The sequence below is a fragment of the Phyllobates terribilis genome, unplaced genomic scaffold (assembly GCF_046119375.1).
Source record: "Phyllobates terribilis strain yellow unplaced genomic scaffold, ASM4611937v1 Scaffold_11__3_contigs__length_659146591, whole genome shotgun sequence".
Classification (NCBI taxonomy): Eukaryota; Metazoa; Chordata; class Amphibia; order Anura; family Dendrobatidae; genus Phyllobates; species Phyllobates terribilis.
Window position 1 is genome coordinate 20,601,634 of NW_027362771.1, and position 17,324 is coordinate 20,618,957.

Sequence of the window (17,324 nt, forward strand, 5' to 3'; positions counted from 1 at the left end):
AGGGTCCGGCTCCGGGTGTCCCAAGGCCCAGGGGGTGCGTCAGAACATTTTCATCACCTTTCACAATCACCAATGGGACAAGGCAGGGATGTCCTCTGTCCCCTCTCTTATACATCCTAGTGACGGAGCACCTGCTTTCATCAATTCGCCTTAACCCCAATATTAGGTGGATTGAGGTGGGAGGCACCGAGTACAAGTGCTCTCTATTTGCTGATGATGTCCTAGTATATATCACTCAATCACATATATCCATCCCTGCTGTTATGGCTGAAATAGATCACTTTGTTACATGGTAAAATTTTAAAATCAATGCAGCGAAGTCTGAGGCCCTCGATGTCTCCCTCCCTAAATCCATATAGGATTCCATCCAGTCCAACTTTCCCTTTGCCTGGCCCTCACAGGGTATCAAATACTTAGGAATTCCTATTCATAGAGACCTCTCCCATCTATGTTATCTTAATTTTGGGCCCTTTATTGAACAATTCCATACAGACCACGGTTGGCAAGTTAGAACTGTAAGATTCACTACGTGAACCACTGGTGTTTTGTGGAAAAGCACATGTACACCGCGTTCCAAATTATTATGCAAAAAGTGTTTAGGAGTGATAAGGGAAGAATTTGTTTGTTTGTCAGTTAAACTCATTGATGGTGATGTGTGTCAGGGCTCTTTATATCACTGTAAGCAATTGCAGACACCTGTGCTAATTAGTTTGGCAGGTGTGTCCAATGAAAGGCAAGACTACTTAAGAAGGCTCTCTCACATTATTAAGCAGCCTACATTTTCTGCCAAAATGGGAAAGAAAAAGGATGTGTCGGCTGCTGAGAAGCAACAAATTGTGGAGTGTTTAGGTCAAGGCATGACTACAATCAACATTGTGCGATGATCAGGATGAAGTGTCTTGGCAATCAAGAAGTATGTAGCTGATTCACAGTACACACGTGTGCGTGCTGATAAGGGCAAATTGAGGACTCTTTCCTACAGGCAATTACGTCAGGTTGAAACAGCAGCGGCAAAAAAGCCTTGTCATAGCAGCAGACAAGTTTTTGAAGCTGCTTGTGCCTCCAACGTCCCCCGAACAACAAGATGCAGGGTCCTTCAGAGGTTTGCAGCTGTGCATATGCCATCCTGTCGACCTCCTCTATCCACTTCACACAAGCAGAAACGGCTCCAGTGGGCCAAACATTACATGAAGACTGATTTCAAAACTGTTTTGTTCACGGATGAGTGCCGTGCAGCGCTCGATGGTCCAGATGAATGGAGTGGAGGATGGCTGGTTGATGGACACCCCACGCAAACACGGCTACAGCGCCAACAAGGAGGAGGTGGAGTAATGTTTTGGGCTGGAATCATGGGGAGAGAGATTGTCGGCCCCTTTAGGATCCCTGAAGGCGCTAAAGATGAACTCCATAATGTATGTGGATTTTCTCAAACAGCACTTCCTGCCATGTTTCAAGAAGAAGAACCGTGTATTTCACAGCAAGATCATTTTTCTGCATGATAATGCACCATCTCATGCTGCACATAAAACATCTGCATCTCTGGCTGATATGGGCATAAAAGGGGACAAACTTATGGTGTGACCCCCATGCTCCCCTGACCTCTACCCCATTCAGAACCTTTGGAGCATCATTAAAAGGAGTGTCTATGATGGCGGGAGGCAGTTCACATCTAAGCAACAGCTCTGGGAGGGTATTCTGTCCTCATGCAAAACAATTGAAGCAGAAACCATCCAAAACCTGACAAATTCAATGGACGAGAGAGTTCAGAAGCTCCTTTCGAACAAGGGGTCCTATGTGAAAATGTAACATCACCTAGAATAAAGTTTTGAGTTGAAAACTGTTTGATTTCAGTTTCTAACAACCTGCTAATGCTTATAATTTCAAAAATGACCATTTTTTTGGTCTTTATTAAAATGAAAAGGTTGATCGAAAAGTTTGGGGGATCTAAGAGTGTGGCAACCCAGTAGTCATGATTACTTCGAATTCTGACAATATGAGGGTCATGCTGCAGGTAGTGCAGCAAGAAGGCACTTATGTGTCTTGCGCATCTCGGAGCCCCAAAATTATTTTCTGGGCTAGATGCAGCTAAAAATTATTTTTAATTTTAAATCTGGTGAAGCTTATTATAGATGGCCTAATAGGATCAGTGCTGCACACTGCTACAAAGCCCAAATTATTTTCCAGTCAAGATACAGATAAACATGATTAGTAATTTGAAAGCTTAAAACGGTTGGTAGGGTGATTTTAACCAATCATCAAGCTTTTACTCTCCCCAGGATGACACAGGGGTAGAAAAGTCGTTTCGGATCCATGATTTGTTCATCTTTATGAACGTGAGTCTGTCTACATTATCAGTGGAGAGCCGCGTGCGCTTATCTGTCAGCACACCACCAGCAGCGCTGAACACACGTTCAGACAGAACGCTGGCTGCGGGGCATGACAAGATCTCCAAGGCGTAAGTGGCTAGCTCCGGCCATTTATCCAGATTGGAAGCCCAAAATGAGCAAGGGTCCAGTGACACAGTCGTGGCTTCAATGTTTACTTGGAGATACTCCTGTACCATCGTCTCTAGGCGTTGACTATGTGTCAGACTTCTTGTCTCCTGTGGCCTTGCAAAGGATGGGCTAAAAAAGTGGTGAAATGATTCCGCAAAATTGATGTTACCAGCAGATACTGTGGTTCTGTTACGGTTTGAGTGCTGAACACTTGACGGTCCCACGGTTGGCAAGTTGGAACTGTGAGATTCACTACGTGCACCACTGGTATTTTGTGGAAAAGCACATGTAAGATTCTGCAACAGTCTCTGCTGATACTCCTGCATGCGTGCATCCCTTTCTATGGCAGGAATAATTTCTGCAAATTTACTTTTGTACCGGGGATCTAACAGTGTGGCAACCCAGTAGTCAGGATTATTTCTAATTCTCACAATTCGAGGGTCATGTTGCAGGTAGTGCAGCAAGAAGGCACTCATGTGTGTTGCGCATCCAGGAGCACCAAGTCCCTGTTGTGTTGGTGGCGAGGTAGCAATCATGCTTCCTTCCTCTGTCCTCTCCCCCCAACCTCGCACAACAGAAATGTGATCAAGGTCTCCCTCATCTGATGAGTCTTCCATCAGTTCGTCCTCCACTTCTTCCTGGGCTCCTGCACCTTCCTCACTAGTTTGGCTGCTACCATGCGCCCTGGTAAAATCATCTCCCCCACCCTCACATGCCTGCCGCCTTGGTGCTGCCGACCGTCTGGACCTTGCAGATGTTAGCCCTTCCGCATACAACTCCTCCTCCTCTACTTCCTCCACCTCCTCTTGTGCCACCACCTGACTCCGAATTCTGTTTAACATGTGCTCCAGCATGTAAATCACCGGAATAGTCATGCTGATAATGGCATCGTCAGCACTAAACATCTTCGTCGCCATTTCAAAACTGTGCAGAAGGGTGCATAGGTCCCTGATCTGAGACCACTCCTCCAGCGTGATTTGCCCCACCTCTGAATCTCGTTGGCCCAGGCTATACGTCAGAACGTATTGCACCAGGGCTTGTCGGTGCTGCCACAGTCGCTGCAACATGTGCAGAGTTGAATTCCACCGAGTAGGCACATCGCATTTTAGCCGGTGAAGTGGCAGGCCCAACGACTTCTGTAGAGATGTAAGTCGCTGAGCTGCGGGATGCGAACGGCGGAAGTGAGCACACAGCGACCGTGCCCTCTGCAGAAGGCCATCTAGTCTGGGATAGTGGGCTAAAAATTGCTGGACAACCAGGTTCAACACGTGAGCCATATAAGGCACGTGTATGACATTGCCCCGGCGAAGGGCCGCAACCAAGTTTGCAGCATTGTCGCACACGGCCTTCCCTGGTTTCAGGTCCAGTGGAGACAACCATTCATGAAATTGGTTCTCCAGAGCTGACCACAACTCCTCAGCTGTGTGACTCACATTTCCCAGACATTTCAATGTAAAAACCGCCTGATGACGTTGAGCCCTACTGCCAGCCTAGTAAGGAGGTGTGCAGGATCCCTTCTGCGCAGTTAGAAAGCTTGTGGCATGACCAGACAGGCTTTGGGTGCAGGTGGAAGACCGAGAGGAGGTTGAGGAGGCAGAAGCAGTGGAGGAAAAATGACATAAAGAGGATTGACGCACAACTCGTGGGGACGGCAAGACTTGGACAGCAGCCCCTTGTCCTGCTGTCACCATAGTTACCCAGTGCCCAGTCAGCGACATGTAACGCCCCTGTCCATGCCTACTCGTCCAAGTGTCTGTGGTGAAATGCACCCTGTCACACACAGAGTTTCTCAAAGAAGCGGTGATGTTGTGTGCGACATGCTGGTGGAGCGCAGGCACACCTTTCTTTGAGAAGTAGTGCCAACTGGGCATCTGGTACTGGGGCACTGCGACGGACATAAGGTCTCGAAAATCCTCTGTGTCCACCAGGCGGAAAGGCAGCATTTCTGTAGCCAAGAGCTTGCAGATGGTGAAATTCAACCTCTTAGCTTTCTCATGGCTAGGAGGAAATGGTCTTTTACTTGTCCACATCTGAGGGACTGAGGGCTGGCTATTGTGCTTAGACGGGGTTGATAAGGGTGTCCCCGGCAAACTGCCGGTCTGTGAGGAAGATGCAGGCGGACATGTTAGGTTGCCTTGATCCAAAGGTGGTGCTCTCGATGTCGGACAGCGCTCAAGACCAGCTGGTGTTACCACCTCCAAAGAAAATGATGACCTGCCAATCACGCTGGCTGTTGCGGGTAAAGAGGTGGCAGGTCTGCGCCCCAAAACAGGTGTGACTGCTGTCCCCCCAGTCACAGAGGATGAAGAGGCCGCGGATGCACAAGATATGGCAGACGGTGGTTGGCCCGGCCGGCTAGACCGCATTGTAGCACACTGAGCTTCCCACTGCAACTTATGCTTCATGTCCATGTGCCGGTTCATGCATGAAGTACTCAAACTATGTATTTTTTGGCCTCTACTTAGCTTTTGCTGACAAATGTTACAGATAACACGAGTTGGGTCATCTTTATCGATCTGAAAAAATGCCCAGGCTATGCAAGGCTTAGCACCCATGCGACCTGAAGAGCCACCACGACTTGTGGTGAGAGGCAGAGTTGTGTTTGAGGATGCAGTTGTTGACGTGCTTCCAGTACTACGTCTCTGTCCAGGAAGGCGCAACCTGACCTCGTCGTCACTAGCATCTTCCTCCACCTCCTCTGCTGACCTCATCTCTTGGCTGACTGTGGGTTGACAGTAAGTGGGATCTCCGACCTCATCATCATCACCCTGTGCGTTATCACACCCGTCGTCCTCAGAGCCAACCTGTTCCTGCCCTGACAAAAAACTAAAGTTGTCGCTCCAATCAGGTATTTGAGTCTTATCATCGTCTTCCTCATTGTCTCCACCAACAGGAGTTACAGTTTGGGAATGAGGGTCTACATTATGGTCAGAACCTTCTGCGTCTGGTCCTGGATCCGACTCATAAAGATTCTGGGCATCAGTGCAGATCATTTCCTCGTCTGGATTCACAGAAGCGCTGGAGTCGACCTCTGATTCCCAGGCTATAGTATGAGTAAACAGCTCTGCAGACTCAACCATCTGTTCTACCTCATACTCAGACGGGCAGCTGGAGATTTGGGAGCTGTGAGGAAGCAAGTGCGATTTGGGTGACACCTTTGAGGACTGGAGTATTTGTGATGTTGAAGTTGATGTGCAGGAGAGCCCACTTAAAGGAGCACTTGATATCCGTTGAAGCACCTGCTGTTTTTGTGCCTCATCTGGAATTTGTAGCGATTGGCGTGGCTGTAAGAAAGGGATCTTATCACATTGTCCGCTAAAAGAAGTAGACATTTTAGTTTGGCTGGAAGATGGTTTTTCTTCTGCACCTACCCCACGGACACAACCTTGTTTCCCCTTCCCAACACGCCTATTCCCCTTTCCACCAGCAGCAGGCCTTTTTCCACTCATTTTGGTGGTTAACTAATTCACAACTCTGGAGTTGTTTGCACAAAAAAACAATGGATGGTAACCGAGCAGAGCTGAGTGGCCAAACTGTGGTATTAGGCCAAAACTATTGGCTGGGTTAGATGCAGAAAAAAATTATTTTTAATTTGCAACCTGATGGAGGTCAGTATAGATGGACTAATAGACCAAGTCCCACACACCGCTAGAAGCCCAAATATTTTTTCAGAGCTAGATGCAGAAATTTTTTTTATTCAATTTGCAACCTGATGGAGGTCAGTATAGATGGACTAATAGACCAAGTCCCACACACTGCTAGAAGCCCAAATATTTTTTCAGAGCTAGATGCAGAAAAAAATTATTTTTAATTTGCAACCTGATGGAGGTCAGTATAGATGGACTAATAGACCAAGTCCCACACACCGCTAGAAGCCCAAATATTTTTTCAGAGCTAGATGCAGAAATTTTTTTTATTCAATTTGCAACCTGATGGAGGTCAGTATAGATGGACTAATAGACCAAGTCCCACACACTGCTAGAAGCCCAAATATTTTTTCAGAGCTAGATGCAGAAAAAAATTATTTTTAATTTGCAACCTGATGGAGGTCAGTATAGATGGACTAATAGACCAAGTCCCACACACTGCTAGAAGCCCAAATATTTTTTCAGAGCTAGATGCAGAAAAAAATTATTTTTAATTTGCAACCTGATGGAGGTCAGTATAGATGGACTAATAGACCAAGTCCCACACACCGCTAGAAGCCCAAATATTTTTTCAGAGCTAGATGCAGAAAAAAATTATATTCAATTTGCAACCTGCTGGACGTCAGTATAGAAGGACTAATAGAACAAGTCCCACACACTGCTAGAAGCCCAAATATTTTTTCAGAGCTAAATGAAGAAAAAAATTATTTTTAATTTGCAACCTGATGGAGGTCAGTATAGATGGACTAATAGACCAAGTCCCACACACTGCTAGAAGCCCAAATATTTTTTCAGAGCTAGATGCAGAAAAAAATTATTTTTAATTTGCAACCTGATGGAGGTCAGTATAGATGGACTAATAGACCAAGTCCCACACACCGCTAGAAGCCCAAATATTTTTTCAGAGCTAGATGCAGAAAATTTTTTTATTCAATTTGCAACCTGATGGAGGTCAGTATAGATGGACTAATAGACCAAGTCCCACACACTGCTAGAAGCCCAAATATTTTTTCAGAGCTAGATGCAGAAAAAAATTATTTTTAATTTGCAACCTGATGGAGGTCAGTATAGATGGACTAATAGACCAAGTCCCACACACTGCTAGAAGCCCAAATATTTTTTCAGAGCTAGATGCAGAAAAAAAATATTTTTAATTTGCAACCTGATGGAGGTCAGTATAGATGGACTAATAGAACAAGTCCCACACGCTGCTAGAAGCCCAAATATTTTTTCAGAGCTAAATGAAGAAAAAAATTATTTTTAATTTGCAACCTGATGGAGGTCAGTATAGATGGACTAATAGACCAAGTCCCACACACTGCTAGAAGCCCAAATATTTTTTCAGAGCTAGATGCAGAAAAAAATTATTTTTAATTTGCAACCTGATGGAGGTCAGTATAGATGGACTAATAGACCAAGTCCCACACACCGCTAGAAGCCCAAATATTTTTTCAGAGCTAGATGCAGAAAAAAATTATATTCAATTTGCAACCTGCTGGAGGTCAGTATAGAAGGACTAATAGAACAAGTCCCACACACTGCTAGAAGCCCAAATATTTTTTCAGAGCTAAATGAAGAAAAAAATTATTTTTAATTTGCAACCTGATGGAGGTCAGTATAGATGGACTAATAGACCAAGTCCCACACACTGCTAGAAGCTCAAATATTTTTTCAGAGCTAGATGCAGAAAAAAATTATATTCAGTTTGCATCCTGATGGAGGTCAGTATAGATGGACTAATAGAATGATGCTATGCCCAAAAGATTTTACTTCACTAGGTGCAGTAAAAAAATTGGTATTCTATACACAGGTGGTATATCTTGCAACACAGATAGGCTACTCCACTGACTAACACACTCTGCAATAGGCCAAAAAGGATTAGCTTTGCTAGATTCAGCCAAATGCTGTGAAAAAAACTTGCACAGCAGTGGCACAGACCTGCCTGGCAAAAACTGATAGGAACTGATGTAACCTAGTCCTGAAAAGGACTCCAATTACAATTAGTCTTTACTCCCACAATCTATCTATTTAAGAGCACAGACCTGCCTGATAAAAGTCGTAGGAAATGCTGTAACCTAGTCCTTAAAAGGACTGCAATCACAACTATTCCCTTCTCCCAAGCTATCTGTATATTTGTGCGAAAATTGGCTTGAAATTAACAAGGTATAGCGCACACAGCAACAGCGGTGCCGTCTAACATGCAGCTGCAGCAGTGAGAAAATGGTGGCGACGGGGAAAATGGCTTGGTCTTGTAGGGCAAGGACATGTGACATACACTGCCAATCACACATGCCCTTGCTTGTGTGAAAAAAAGCACTTCGCTCCGTGTGTGCGCTGCTGATAGGCTGACAGATTGCACCTCCCCACTGCAAATGCGGGAAAGAGAAAAAAAAATGGAGATCTTCATTGTTCCTGCAGAGATCCATCCCCTGCCCCTCCCCCCGCCCCGCTGTACACTCAAACTGCGTATTAACATTAATTTTCATCATTACTGAGAAAAAATCCAGTTATGATTTTGGTGCACGAACAGTTATCGAACATAACCTCGAACAGCCGAATTTTTCTCAAATTGTTCGTGTTCGCCGACCGGCTCGAACACCGCCCAAAACAGCTCGAATTTGAGATTGGCGAACAGTTCGAGTAGAACAACGCTCATCTCTACTTCTAAACACTTTTTTCATAATAATTTGGAACACATTGTAATTTAGAACATTAAAAAAATTGTGTGTTTATTTCAATTAAAAGACTTTATTCTGGGTGTTGTGTTTTTTTAATACTTTACTAGAAATTCATGGCAGTCATGTCTAATATTGGCGTCACCCCATAAATTTCAGGCTCAGGGCCAGCTGATAATGCCATGCTGGCCCTAACCTCTTTATTACCCAGTGAGCCACCGCACCAGGGCCCTGGAAGAGTTGGGTACAGCGCCAGAAGATGGCGCTTCTATGAACGCGCCATTTTCTGGGGTGTCTGCGGACTGCAATTTGCAGCGGGGAGAGCCCAGAAAGCTTGGGCCTCCCTGCACTGAGGATTCCAGCCCCTAGCTGCCTAGTTGTACCTGGCTGGACACAAAAATAGGTCAAAGACCCACGTATTTTTTTTTTTAATTCTTTCATGAAATTCATGAAATAATTTAAAAAAAGGGCTTCCCTATATTGTTGTGTCCGGCCAGGTACAAATAGGCAGCTGGCGGTTGAGGGCCGCCCGTTCCTGCCTGCTGTACCCAGCTGGACACAAAAATAGGTGAAGCCCCACGTATTTTTTTTTTTAATTATTTCATGAAATTCATGAAATAATAAAAAAAAAGGGTTACCTATATTGTTGTGTCCGGCCAGGTACAAATAGGCAACTGGTGGTTGAGGGCAGCCCGTTCCTGGATGCTGTACCTGGCTGGCATCTAAAAATATGGCGAATCCCACATCAGAATTTTTGGGAAAAATCAATTAAAAAATAATAATAATTTAGGGACTGCATCTTTATTAACCCCTCTTGTGGAGGGGTTAATAAAGATGCAGTCCCTAAATGTGTTTTTTTTTTCATTTTTATTGAATTTTTCAACAAAAATTTGACGTGGCCTTCGCCATATTTTTGTGTCCAGCCAGGTACAGCAGGCAGAAATGGTCTGCCCTCAACCACCAGCTGCCGATTTGTACCTGGCCGGACACAACAATATAGGGAAGCCCTTTTTTTTAATTATTTCATGAATTTCATGAAATAATTTAAAAAAAAAAATACGTGGGGCTTCGACCTATTTTTGTGTCCAGCCAGGTACATCTAGGCAGCTGGGGGCTGGAATCCGCAGCTCAGGGAGGCCCAAGCTTTCTGCCCCCCCCCCCCCCCGCTGCAAATTGCAGTCCGCAGCCACCCCAGAAAATGGGACATTCATAAAAGTGCCATCTTCTGGCGCTGTACCCAACTCATCCAGAGCCCTGGTGCATTGGTTCACAGGGTAATAAAGGGGTTAGGGCCAGCTTAGCATTATCAGCTGGCCCTAAGCCCGAAATTCATGGGGTCACGCCAATATTGGACATGACCGCCATGAATTTCTAGTAAACTATTTAAAAAAACACAACACCCAGAATAGAGTCCTTTAATTGAAATAAACACACAATTCTTTATTGTTCTAAATTAAACCATACTCACCATCACGCCCATTCCAACTGAAGCCAACGATCTCCTGCAATAAAAGTAAAATAATAAACCAACATCATCCTTACCTTTCCATGGTTCCCACGACGGCTCCAGCTCTGCCACATTCACATGACAGGCTGGATTGCAGCCGAAAGCTGCCTGCCGCAGACACTGAGAAGTGCAGGCATGCTTGCACTCTGTAGTATCCGGCTGTGATGGCATCCAGATGAGCCAAGGTCATGTCCAATGAACTCAGCTCACCTCATGCATGTCACTGACAGTGTGGGAAAATTCTCCTGCGCTCAGCGCTTCAGCAGAATTCTCTCACGCTCACTACAAGCGCAGGAGAATTTTCCCACGCTGTCAGTGACGTACATGAGGTGAGCCGAGTTTATTGGACATGACCTCGGCTCATCTTTATGCCGTCACGGCCAGACACTGATGAGCGCAAGCATGCCTGCGCTTCTCAGTGTCTGCGGCATGGCAAGCTGGATGGCAGCCTTCGGCTGCGATCCAACCTTTCATGTGAATGTAGAAGAACTGGAGCCATCGTGGGGACCATGGAAAGGTAAGGATGATGTGGGTTTAGTATTTTACTTTTATTGCAGAAGACATTGGCTTTATAAGCTGACATCAACCCTAGCCCTATTACCCCACTGCCACCGCTACAGGGCAGTGGGAAGAGCGAGGCTAAGTGCCAGAATTGGCGCATCCTATGGATGCGCCATTTCTGGGGCGGCTGACGGCTGGTGTTTCTAGCCTGGGAGGGGGCCAATTTTCATGGCACACTTCCTGGGCTATTAATATCAGCCCCCAGCTGTCTGCCTAGCCTTTGCTAGCTATTAAAATAGGGGGGACCCCACGTAATTTTTTTTGGGGTCCCCCATTTAATACCTAGTAAAGGCTAGGTATTCAGCTGGGGGCTGATATTAGTAGCCTGGGAAGCTCCGTGGGTATTACCCCCTACCCAGGCTTCAAACATCTGCCCCATATGTCTGCTTAACCTCCGCTAGAGACTAAAATTACGGGGAACCCCACGCCAATTTTTTTTTTAATAAATCCTTTATTTTAACACTAAATGACAAGTACAGTATTCAACACTATCACTGTACTTCTTATATATGTGACTGACATATTTCTATGTATCTAATCTACGTGTGATACTCTATTCTTTCTATCCTTAATTGTCGGGTACCGATGCTGAATTGCTGGCTGGCTTTTTTAAAGAGATGGTGCATGAAAACACTATTATTTTTTTTAATAAATCCTTTAACACTAAATGACAAGTACAGTAAGCAACACTGTCACTGTACTTCTTATATATGTGACTGACATGTTTCAATCTATCTAATCTATGTGTGATGCTCTATTCTTTCTGTTTTAAATTGACGGGTACCGGTGTATGCCGCTGCTGAATTGCTGGCCGGCTTTTTTAAAGAGAGTGTCTTCTGAGCAGTTTGTAAGCTTTTGGACACCTTTTGAAGGTGTTTTCTATTTATTTTCTATGTGTTTCTATGTGTTTTTGTTTGCCTGCCATTGGTTTTAACGGTGTTCGATGGTGTTCTAAGGTGTTCGACGAACAGTACCACGAACATCCCGGTGTTCGACGAACCGAACCAAACCCGAACACTACGGGGGTGGCTCAACACTAGTTACGGCAGGCCATATCTTATCTTGTCATTTAGTGTTGCTGAAATTCAGGTGTGTGCTGAGCTATTGCACAGGAATTTTTTTTTTTCTTTAGCTAATTGCGTGCTCCTACCACTGTATCTGACCAACATGAGTGGGAAAAAGAGAGGGCGTGGTGGAAGGGGGAATAGGCTTGGTGTTCAAGGTGTATGTGGGGTACATGGTAATGTTAGTGGAAGCACTAGTGAACCAACACAAACAGGTCCTATCCAAAGACAACTGACAACTTTTGTTAGTGAATGGCCTACTCCCTTCCTTTGGCAGCCGCACAGCGATATGCCTTGTTGATGAGGACCAGAAAGAGCAAGTGCTCCAGTGGATGGCAAGCTCTGCTTCCAGTGCCCTCTCCCCTTCTTCATCCACCTCAACATGACACGCAGCACAGTCCACAGAGGTGGCACCCCAATTACCCGTGCTTCCCCCCCCACGTCACAACTGGCCAACTGCCCAACTGACTGTAGCGAACCACAGATGGGCGATTCTGTAGAACACTTCACCCATTCTACACCATGGGAATCAGAAGTGTACTCCAAACAGTTAGAGTCAAGGGGAAGAAAGTATCTGCACCGATGCCCAAAATTTTTTTAACTTGGATTCCTGGTAGGATGAAGTAGGGTCTGAGCAGGTTCCTTACCCTCGTCACCAGACGTTAACCGCAGGGGAGGGAGGTGATCCTGATGAGACTCAGATACCTAAGGCTCATGCGGACTGTACTGTGCTGTCAGAGCAACAAGAGGAGAGGGGTCACTCTGAGAGCGAGGAATGGGATAACACATTGGATGATGACGAGGTTGAAGATCCTACTTGGTGTGAACCCAGAGTCACGCAGCCGAGTAGCTCATCTGAGGAGGTGAAGGAGGAAGACGAGGAGGTTACACTTTGCCCTATGGCACAGACACGGGGTGATGCAAGCACAAGGAGCACTGCATCCTTAGCCACTTCTGTGGCCAGCAGTGGTCACGGGTTTGCAGCTTGCAGGGGCAGCAAGTGTTGCCTAGCATGGGCCTTTTTGTCACTGCAAAGGATGAGCCAACTCACTTTATCTGCAAACTTTGCGATGAAAAACTCAGTAGAAGGAAAAACTGCAATAATTTGACTACTACATGCATGAACATTCACATGCTCAAACAACATTCTATATGCTGAGAATCTTACCGCACTGAAATGCGAACCAGCACACATCAACAACCATCAGCTGCCCCCTCAAACGCATCCGCTGCTTCTTCCTCCTTCTCTGTTACCATGCCAAGTATTGTCACTCAGGTCTCGCATCGCAGAAACTCCAGTTCTTTACCCACTCCAGTCAGGTTGAATTACAGCCCGTCAGCTGTAATGGAAGCAAACACGCCTGCTGTTTGTTTCATCGAGCACACCGCATGTTTCTCAATCCATCGTAAAATTTGCACCTCTCTCATGCTCCACCAGTTTTTCCAGTTCACCATACTCCACCCTCTCTCAGCATCTTAGCCAGCCCTCGGTCCCGCAGTTGTGTTCGCGTAAAAGATTGTTTCCTCCTAAGCATGACAAAGCTAAGAGATTGAACTCCACCATCTCCAATCTGTTGGCCACGGAAATGCTGCCTTTCCGCCTGGTAGATACAGACGGATTGCGAAAACTGATGGCCGTTGCAGTCTCTCAGTACCAGTTGCCCAGTCGTCATTACTTCTCTAAGAAAGCTGTGCCTTTCTACACCAGCATGTCGCAGACAACATCACCCATTCCTTGTCAAAAGCTATGTGTGCCAGGATGCATTTCACCACAGACACCTGGACGAGTAAGCATGGCCAAGGGCGTTGCATCTCGCTGACTGGGCACTGGCTGACTCTGGTTGCTGTGGGGGCAGGCAGGGAAGGGGCTTCTCCACAAATCTTGGAATCCCCAAGATTTGCAGAAGAAACCTCTGTATTTCTCACTACCTCTGCTGCTTCTACGTACTCCATCACCTCTAGGGCCTCCACCTGCGCACTCAACCTCTTCCTTAACGAGACACGCATTCCAAGGGTACGGAGTGAATACACACCATCTCCGTACTGCGCAGTCAGGGCTCACCGTAATCAGGCAGTCTTCAAATTTATATGCCTTGGAGATCGAAGTCATACAGGTGAAGAGTTGTGGGCAGCTCTCCAGGCTCAGTTTGAGCAATGGCTGTCTCCTCTGAACCTAGAGCCACGGAAGGCCGTGTGCTGTAATGGGGCGAACCTGTTAGCGGCCCTAGGCCGAGGCAAGCTCGCACACGTAACTTGCATGGCTCACGTCCTCAACCTGGTGGTACAGCGATTTCTCCACCACCATCCTGGCCTGGATGAGCTGCTTTACAAAATACAGAAGCTGTGTGCTCACTTCTGCCGTTCGCACCCCTCATGTCATCGACTTGCATCAATATAGAGGTCTTTGTCCGTGGCAGTTAACAGGTTGATCCGACGCAGTATGTCATGACGTATACCTTGGGGCAACGCGATACGGACTTGGGGCATATCACGTTTGTGGAACAGATTAAGGACCTCTGCACTCTTGTGCTCGGTTTTGCAATGGCTACTAAACTGGTTAGCACTAACGATGCCATCATCGGCATCACTGCTCGGGTCATTTACATGCTGAAGCAAACTTTGAGTAACCTGTGGCAGGAGGTGGTGGCCCCAGAAAAAGAGTTGGATGCGGAAGGGATACCAATGTCTCAAATGTCCAGATTGTCATCACACAGGCGGATTCCAAGTGACGGTGGATTACAGCGATCGAGGGGGTTTGGTGATACCAGGCAACCTGTTAGTGAAAGTGCTAGAGCCGAGGAACTAATGGAGGAAGAAGGGGTGATGGGCGAGCAGCTGTCAGAGGATGAAGAGAATAATCATCCTCTCTCGTTTGAATGTGGTTGGCAGGAGGAGACGGAGGAAACAATCATCAGTGTTAAGCAGCCCACAATAAAGCCTGGCTTTGGACCTCCAGGAAGAGCCCAACATATGAGTGCCTTCTTGATGCACTATCTGCAACATGATCCATGTATAGTTAGGATTTGAAATAATGCTTACTGGGTTGCCACTCTGTTAAATCCACGTTATAAGAGTCAATTTTGCCAGATGCTTACCGCCCTGGAAAGAGACCAGCTTATGCTGGAGTATTGAAGCAAGCTTTTAAGCAACCATAACAGAGGTTTTCCCCAAGATAACAGTGAACCACACAGTGTGAATCACAGATGTAGTTTTTCAACCTCCGGCACATCAGTTCTTCAACGCCAAAACATTAGCAGCAGCAGCAGAGTAAGTGGCAGAAGCAATTTCTGAGAGTCTTTTCACACATTTTTTGCACCAGCACAACAGAGTACAAGTCTGACACGTGGTGAACTACTGGAGTGGATGGTGCAGGAGTATCTAGAGTTCAATATCAATATCATCAGGGGGGGTTTGGACCCTTTTACATTTTGGTCTTCAAAAACAGATGAATGGCCTGAGCTCGCCTCTCACTCCTTGGAGGTTTTATCATGCCCGGCAGCCAGCTTTCTCTCTGAAAGTGTCTTCTGCGCTGCTGGTAGTGTCTTGATGAAAAAGCACACACGGCTGTACCCTGAAAGTGAATACCGCCTAACTTTCATCAAGATGAACAAGTCATGGATCTCCAAGGACTTTTGCACCACAATTGCAGACTGTACAGAGTAGGCGATGTTGTCATTTTTGAGTGTGCTGCATTGATCTCTTGAAATTGCAGTCTGTGATATGGCTTCTGTGCCTGCTCTTAATGCTGAAGCAGAATTTAGGCCTTAATTTTGGGAAATGTGGAGAATTCTGATTATGTCTCCATCCATTGGGTTGGCTGTAGTGGAACTGGTTTAGGCCCCCTTTGCAATACTTATACTCCAGTGAAATTGATGCTACTTTGATGGTGTTAGGCCCTCATTTAGGGCAATGTGAACACTCCTGGTTAGGTCTCCATCTCCTGGGTTGGCTGAACTGGAAGAGGTGTGGGTCTTACTTACACTATTTGAACAGTAGTGAAATTGATGCCACTTTGCTGGCGTCTGCCACAATTTTTTTTTTAATGTGGAGAACCCTCATTGGGTCTCCATCTATTGGATTGGCTGTAGTGGAACCTTCCTGTTCTGCAGTCTAAGTTGTGTAATGTTGCATACCAGTCGTTGCTGCGCTCCTGATACAGACTCTGCCTGCTGCCCTCCTGATACAGACTCTGCCTGCGGCGCTCCTGATACAGACTCTGCCTGCTGCGCTCCTGATACAGACTCTGCCTGCTGCGTTCCTGATACAGACTCTGCCTGCTGCGCTCCTGATACAGACTCTGCTTGATACAGACTCTGCCTGCTGCGCTTCTGCTACAGACTCTGCCTGCTGCACTCCTGATGCAGACTCTGCCTGTTGTGCCATCTAGTTTGTCCTACTTGGTCCAGCTGCTGAGCGTCTGTTGGTCTGTCCTGGAGTGGCACCTAGTGTTCATCGGGAGCGAAGTCTAACCTCACCATCAAAGGCTCTAGTGAAAAGTCCGGTGCTCGCTTAGTCATGCCCCTCCAGGCTCTCCGAGGTCCATGGCACAGTGGTTCCACAAACCACGTCCGTGACAGTGCACCCTCGCAGGTAGGGTCCTCTCTCCTGTTGTACCAGTCGGTGACCCCTTTTGACATGTAAAGTGCAACTGAATAAATGTCGCTGTCACAGTAATAATAATTATAGTACTTGCACTCTGGGTCAATTGATGGCACTTCCCTGGTGTCTACACCTAATTTGTTGTGTTTTGGTAACTTTTGGTCCCGTTTCTAGGTGTTGTATATGCATTTTTTTGGTCCCCCCATTGACTCCTATGGGATTCGGAAATGTTCGACGAATATCAATTTGTTCGGTGAACTTTTCCGAACCGAACATTGAAATGTTCACTCATGCCTACCTGTGACCACCAGCAATTTTTCACAAGGATCATGTTTTACAATCCAGATTAGCATGTGAATAGCTGTCAGCTCCTGTGTTTGTCCTCTATGCACATGAGCAAACAGAGATGTTCACAAGGCCGGTCACTTTTGCAATTTTTCTACGTTTTTGTACAACTGAATAAACCCAGCGTAACTCTAGATTCACACATCCGTTTCCAATTTTACATCCCTCAAAAACACACTATTTTTCTCTAGTACCATCTGTGTGAAGTCTGTTATTCGCTGACTGTTAAAATGAAGCTTGAAAAAACCTCCATCAGTTTTTTTCTCATACAAGAAAAACTGATAAAATTCTAATGGAAAAAAGGTGATAAAAATATGATTGAAAACGCTGAGAAAAATCATTGACATCTGAATGAGGCTTTACCATAGTATGATCATGTGGACAATTACACTAATTGTAAATTAATTCAACTCTTGTAAATGACTACTTTG